A 7,000-nucleotide genomic window follows, 5' to 3' on the forward strand; every position below is an offset into this window, starting at 1 on the left:
CGTCTATGTGATGCCACTGGCAGCCGAAGCGGCTGGCAGACAAAAGGGCACCGAGATGTGGAGCTTGGAGTCCAGAGGGAATAGTGTTATCCGGAATTCACTCATGTCTCTGCTCCAGCAAGGGCTGGTCTCCTCTGGCCGAGGGACCTGGTTTAGGAGAAAAGACTAGAAGATGTGTTTGCGTGACCAGACCCCACTGTGGGGAAATTGGAGCCCCGAGCAGCATTTCCCTCTGACTCTGATGAACAGAGGACTCCCTCCCTTCCAGCTGGATGACTCCAGAGTCATCCTTAGACTATGGGTTACAAAGCACTGTCACCTAACGTGAGCTCGCGTGAACCTTACCTCTTACAGTGCCCTAGTGTGACTCCTCACATTATGCCTTAAACCACATGACATAGACTGGTTTTTGAGTCACAAAAAAATGCAATTTCAAGAAAAGTGTTAATTTTATGAGTCAGATTTATTATACACAGTAAAATTCAAATCTACATACATACACACACACGCACACTTCTATAAATTTTGGCAAATGCTCTGGCAAATGTAACCACCACCACAATCAAGATCTAGAACACTGCCACAACCCCAAAAAGTTCCTTTGTGCCTGCTTTGAATCAATTCCCATCCCCCATGCCCAGCCCTGGCAACCATCCCCATGGATTTGACTTCTCTAGAATGCCCTAGGAATGGAATCCTACAGCAGATGGCCTTTCGGGCTTCTTTCATCTAGCATCATACATGTGAGATTCAGCCATGTTGTTGTATGTTTGTTTTAGTAGCTATTCCTATTTTTCATGTTTATTTATTTATTTTGAGAGAGAGTGTGCCCAAACACGTGTACACTCGAGTGCAGGAGAGGCAGAGAGAGAGAAGGAGAGAGAGAATCCCAAGCAGACTCCCCTTAGTCAGCACAGAGCCTCTCACAGGGCTCAAACCCACGAACCAAGAGATCACTACCTGAGCTGAAATCAAGAGTCCGACGCTTAACCAATTCAGCCACCCAGGTGCCCCTTTGTTACTGTTTATTGATGAGCAAAATTCCACTGTTTGGATTCACCACATTTTTTTTATCCATTCCAGTGGATACACAATTGGGGTGTTTCCATTTGGATATGGTTATTAATAAAACCTTGCATACAGGTTTTTGTGTGGGTGAATATTTTCATTTCCCTTGGGTAAATACCTCTGTGTGGGATTGCTGGGTTGTAAAATAAATGTATTTAACTTTATAAAAAAACTGCCAAATGATTTTCCAGCAGAGTGGTTGTTCTACTTCCCTTTCCCAACAGCAGCATTTGAGGGACCAGCTCCACATTGCTGCCGAAGTCGGTATTGCCAGATGGGCGGCCCCTCTGTTGGGATGGTATCTGATTTACCTCTCCCTGATGACTGCTAATGCTGAGTATCTTTTCATGTGCTTACTTTTTTTTTTTAATGTTTATTTTTGAGAGAGAGAGAGAGAGAAAGAGAGAGAGAGAGAGAGAGAGAGAGAGAGCATGAGCAGGGGAGGGGCAGAAAGAGGGAGACATAGAATCCGAAGCAGGCTCCAGGCTCTGAGCTGTCAGCACAGAGCCTGACACAGGGCTCGAACTCAGAAACCACGAGATCATGACCTGAGCCGAACTCAGGCACTTAACCGACTGACCCACCCAGGTGACCATCATGTGCTTACTTCCTATCCATACATCCTCTTTGATGAAGTGCCCACTCAAGTCTTTTGCCCATTTTTTTTTAATTGGGCTATTTGCCTCCTTATTACTGAATTGTGAAAGTTCTTCATTCCAGTTCTTTGTTCAGAAAGTTAATATCTAACACCGGGGTCCTCGACCTTTATCAGATAGGTGTTTTGCAAATATTTTCTCCAAGGCCGCCTTGCATTTTCATTTCCTCATACAGTGTCTTTTAAGAGCCTAAGTTTTTAATTTTGATGAAGTCCAATGTTCATTTTCTCCCTTTCATAGCTCATGTTTTTTGCATCCTCTAGAAGAAATATTTGCCTAACCCAAGGTCACAAACATTTTCTCTTCTGTTCTCTTCTAGAAGTTTTATAGTGTTAGGCTACGATCCATTTTGAGTTAAATTTTGCATGGGGGGGTGCAAAACTTCAAGGCTGGCTTTTGTTTGTTTTATAAAGATTTTGTTTATACATGTTATACATAGAGATATCCAATCGTTCTCACATGACTTGCTTAAAAGATCATCCTTTCGGGGCGCCTGGGTGGCGCAGTCGGTTAAGCGTCCGACTTCAGCCAGGTCACGATCTCGCGGTCCGTGAGTTCGAGCCCCGCGTCGGGCTCTGGGCTGATGGCTCAGAGCCTGGAGCCTGTTTCCGATTCTGTGTCTCCCTCTCTCTCTGCCCCTCCCCTGCTCATGCTCTGTCTCTCTCTGTCCCCAAAAAAATAAATAAACGTTGAAAAAAAAAAATTAAAAAAAAAAAAAAAAGATCATCCTTTCTCCATCAAACTGCGTTGACATCTTTGTTGAAACCAATTGACCATACATGTGCAGTCTATTTCTGGACTCTATTTTATCCCATTGACCTATATGTCCATCCTTTTTCCAATACTATATGGTCTTGATGACTGGGGATTTTTAGTCTGACTCAAAATCAGGTAGTGGGAATCCTCCAACTTTGTTTTTGGGTTGTTTTGCTTGTTTGTTTGTTTCCACAATTGTTTTGGTTATTCTAGTCCATTTGCTTTTGCCTGTGTGTCTTAGAACCAGCTGGTCAATTTCTCTAACTACGTCTGATGAGGGAGCGACTTACCCAAGGTCACACAAGTGTGCCTTACCAGCTCAGTCTCCCATCGTGTTTATAGATCCAAGTGCACAATGTGGCCATGGGCTCTACACAGAACAATGAGGGAGAACATCATTATGGCAAAGAGCTGAGGCAGGTCCTGTGAGGCTTGCCAAAGTTCGGAAACTCTGGCTCTCCATACATTGGAAAGAAAACCAACCCTGTGTCCGGTCACTTAGCCCTGCCTTGCCTTATCAGCAAAGGGAGGATAATTGGGTATCATCTGGAACAAATCACAGCGCCACAAACCCAGTGTCTGGGAGAGCCAAGAGGGAGCCCTAGCATCTCACAGAGCCTTGGTTCCCAGCTTTAGTAAGCCCTGTCCTGTGGATAAGTCCACGCAAGCAAGCTTCTGCCTTAGTTTCCTAACTAGCCTCCACTGTCAGTTGATCAGACCCCCTGCCTTACCCACGGGCAGGGTCCTCCACTGTTTTCTCCATCCTGTCATTGACCGGGACCCCCAAACAGTGAATGCTCAGAACAGAGTCCTGTTCCCTGTGTCTGTGTCTGTCCCTGTGACTGGCCCCGTGCTCTGGGCTGCTCCTCTTATTTCTATCCCCTTCCCAAACCATCCCCAGCTTTAGGCTTCCCCTTGGCACTGCTTCTAGAAAGTATCCCTTCCAGTTACCTAATATCCCACAGCTGGGGGGCAGACTGGGATGGCCGTTGAGGATTCCAAAGCCGGATTTGGGACCAGACAGAACTGTGTTTGAATCCCAGGTCTGTATTTTGGGGCAAAATACTCCATTTTCTGAGCCTCAGTTCCTCCGTTTGTAAATTGCCCCCACATGGCTGCCAGGAGAATGCAAAGAACATCAGGCACTTGAAGTGTTTGGCACAGTTTGTGGCACATACCTGGTAGGAGTCAGCAGGTGGCTGGCTGTGGCTCCTTCACCCCAGACCCCCAGGAAGGACTGCTCTCACAGCTCCGGCACCACGTCCCAGACCCCAGACTGCAGTGCCTCCTCCTGCCAGCTGGGGGTGGGGGTGGGGAGGGAGAGAACAACCTCGAAAAGATTCAGCTGCAGAAAATCCTCCTTTGTGAGAACAGTGAGTCTCTCCCCCCGTAGGTCCCTCGTGCTGATTGGATTGAAGGGAAATGGGCATTTATTTTTCATGATCCAGAAGAAGAATAAAAAAAAAAAAAAAAAAACCCTTTAGCACTTAGAGAAAGGAACTCGAGCCTAATATCCGACTCTGTGGATGGTCTTATTCACTTGTAATGGTGAATGGCCAGTGGGAGAGCTCGTCTCTGTCACGGGAGGACCTTAATGAGAGCTTTAATTTGCTCATTTTCTGGCTTACAGCAGAGCCAAATGAGAAGCTATCTTTCATGCCACTGGCTCACGAACGGAGAAGCCTGAGACTGTTTTCCGACGGTACCGCTGGACGGGGCAGGTCTGCCCGGCCCTCCAGGCTCTCCCTGCCACCAGACGTAGGCACTAATGAGGCGGAAGCTGAGGCCTGGCGTGCCGCGCCGCACCGCGCATGTGCAGGAATCACGCCTGCCCTCTGGTGTTTCCCCACTGAGCGCTAGCCACAGATGATAGGTGTGAGTCCTCTAACCACACAAGGGCAGGTGTGCGTCCTCTTGCCCAGAGAACCAGCACAGGTGTCCTCCGGGCCTTGCCGGGGGGTGGTCCTTGGAAGACCTGGAACACTAGGAACAAAACTGAACCCAGAGACACAGCAGAAGTCTCAAACGGCATACACAGCTGAAGGAGAGCACAGTCCCAGGCCCTCGGGCACACCAAGCGGCACACAGAGCAACACCCGGGGAGGTGGGACACGTTCGCGGACATAGATCTGGACCCACGCCCTTCCTGTCCACCCTGCTTCCCGCCCTCCACCCGTGTCTGTCTTCTCCCCTTCTCTCCATCCCTCTATTGTTCCCCATCCTATATTTCCTAATTTATTTTCCAAACGCTGAGTGGCCTCCCCCCTTCTCACAGCAAACTGCACCAGCACATCTTTTTTTTTTTTTCCCACATTTATTCATTTTTGAGAGACAGAGTGTGAGTGGGGGAGGAGCAGAGAGAGAGGGAGACACAGAAACTGAAACAGGCTCCAGGCCCTGAGCCATCAGCACAGAACCGACATGGGGCTCGAACTCACAGACCACGAGATCACGACCTAAGGGACCGCCACACAGCAGCAATGCCCCGTGAGCAGCCTGGCTGAGGTTCCAAACAAGTGCCTGAGAAGGGCTGATGTCACCACCAGAAGAGTGCAGAACAATCCCAGCTCTTGTCTGGGAATAGCAAACACCTCAAGGGTACGCCTCAGCGCCCCTCCCCGCCCCCCCCCACCACCAAAACTTCACCTGTGACAGGCATGTCATTCCTTCCTGCTGCGCCAAGGGCAGTGGAGTTCAGCCCACATCCCAGATCAGAGACGGGTAAGAGCATCAGTTGACCCTGGAGTGTCCCAGTTTCAAAACCCAAAGTCCCAAATCCCAGGGATCCCCTCAGTCCCAGGTACACCAGGACATCTGGTCACCTGACTAGACAACACCGAGTCCAAGGGGAGGTCCGTGCAGAAGCTCCCACCACAGAACCAGCGGATGACAAAGGTGGTAGGAAGCTGGAGGCAGGGCCGGAAGCCCCTCAGACTGCTCTCAAAACTGAACAGTCACTTCTTACATAAAGAGCCCGCACGAGGCAGGATAGACTAGCTGGGGTTAAAAATAGCCCCCAGATCTCAGTGTCCTAAGGTATTGTTTATTTGTTGCTTACATGACAAATTAACGTGGGCTGGCAGAGAGGCTCTGCTCCACATTCAGCCATGTGGGCCCTTCAGTGGATAGCTTTGTGACCCCTTAGGCCAGAATCCCCCCCAACCACCGGGTCCTCTGAGCTCAATCACAGACACAGGAGGAGAGAGGCAAAGAGTGCCTGGAAATGGGCTTCATGACCAGCTGGAACAAAATCTCATAGCTGGATCAGACTTCAAGGAGGCAGGAAAATACAGCCGTGTGCCTTAGCAGCACAGGAAATAAGTTGTTTGTTGAATACCTAGCTCACGTTTGCCTGCAGAACTCACAAGTCAGAGGGTTCAAATGCCCTCTTATCCGACACTCCCTTTATACACCTACAACATGAGAATCCTGTTGTGGCAGAAGAATAAAGGACCAGAAGCCAGCGATTCCACTCGTGGATATAAACCCAAGAGAAATGAAGGCACGTGCTCTCCCTAAAACGTGCACGTGAACGTTCACAGCAGCATTACTCACAATAGCCCTGAGCATCCATCAGTAGAGAACGGATAAACAGAATGTGATGTAGCCACATCACAGACTATCATTCAGCCTGAAGAAGGAAGGAAACTCTAACACATGCTACAGTGTGGATGAGTCTCAAAAACATCATGCTAGGTGAAAGGGACCAGACACAAAAGGGCAACCACGACATGGTCCCACTTAGATCACGTGTCCAGAATAGGGAAACCCACGGAGGCGTGGCTGGGGAATGGAGAGTGGCTGGGTTTCTGTTTGTGAAATTAGGTAGTGGTGGTGGTCGTACCACCTTTGAATGACTAAAAACCATTGAACTTTATACACTTTCAAAGGGCGGATTTGGGGGCGTCTGGGTGGCTCAGTTGGTTAAGCATCCGACTTCGGCTCAGGTCATGATCTTGCGGTTTGTGGGTTCGAGCCCCACGTGGGGCTCTGTGCTGCCTGCTCAGAGCCTGGAGCCTGCTTCGGATTCTGTGTCTCCCTCTCTCTCTGTCCCTCCCCCTCTAGTACTCTGTCTCTCTCTCTCTCTGTCTCTCAAAAATAAATAAACATTAAAAGAAATTAAAAAGAGAAGGGTTAAGGAAAGAAGGAAGGAAGGGCTAACACTCTGACTCTCTGTACCCCACCCACACCCTCCCACACCTGCGCAGACCTCCTTTCCACCCCCATCAACCCCTCCATAGGTCCCTCTCACCCCCGGGTTGAGACAGCTGGTTGGTGGATAGCAAGGGGACACAGGCAGTCGTCGCAGTGACGTGTGACAGGTCCATGCCTGGCTTCTGCTTCTCGTCTCCAGTACAGCAGGTGGGCAGGGGTGCCAGGCACTGGCAGGGGCTCCAGTGCTGAAGAGCACCAGATGCATTGACTGAGCTGGCATTATTGACCTTCATCTCTACAGGGCACTCCCAGGGCACTGGGGCTTCTAACTGAACCACAGAGCTTCTGGAAACAGTAACCTAAAG

Source organism: Leopardus geoffroyi, chromosome B3, assembly GCF_018350155.1.
Source record: "Leopardus geoffroyi isolate Oge1 chromosome B3, O.geoffroyi_Oge1_pat1.0, whole genome shotgun sequence".
Taxonomy (NCBI): domain Eukaryota; kingdom Metazoa; phylum Chordata; class Mammalia; order Carnivora; family Felidae; genus Leopardus; species Leopardus geoffroyi.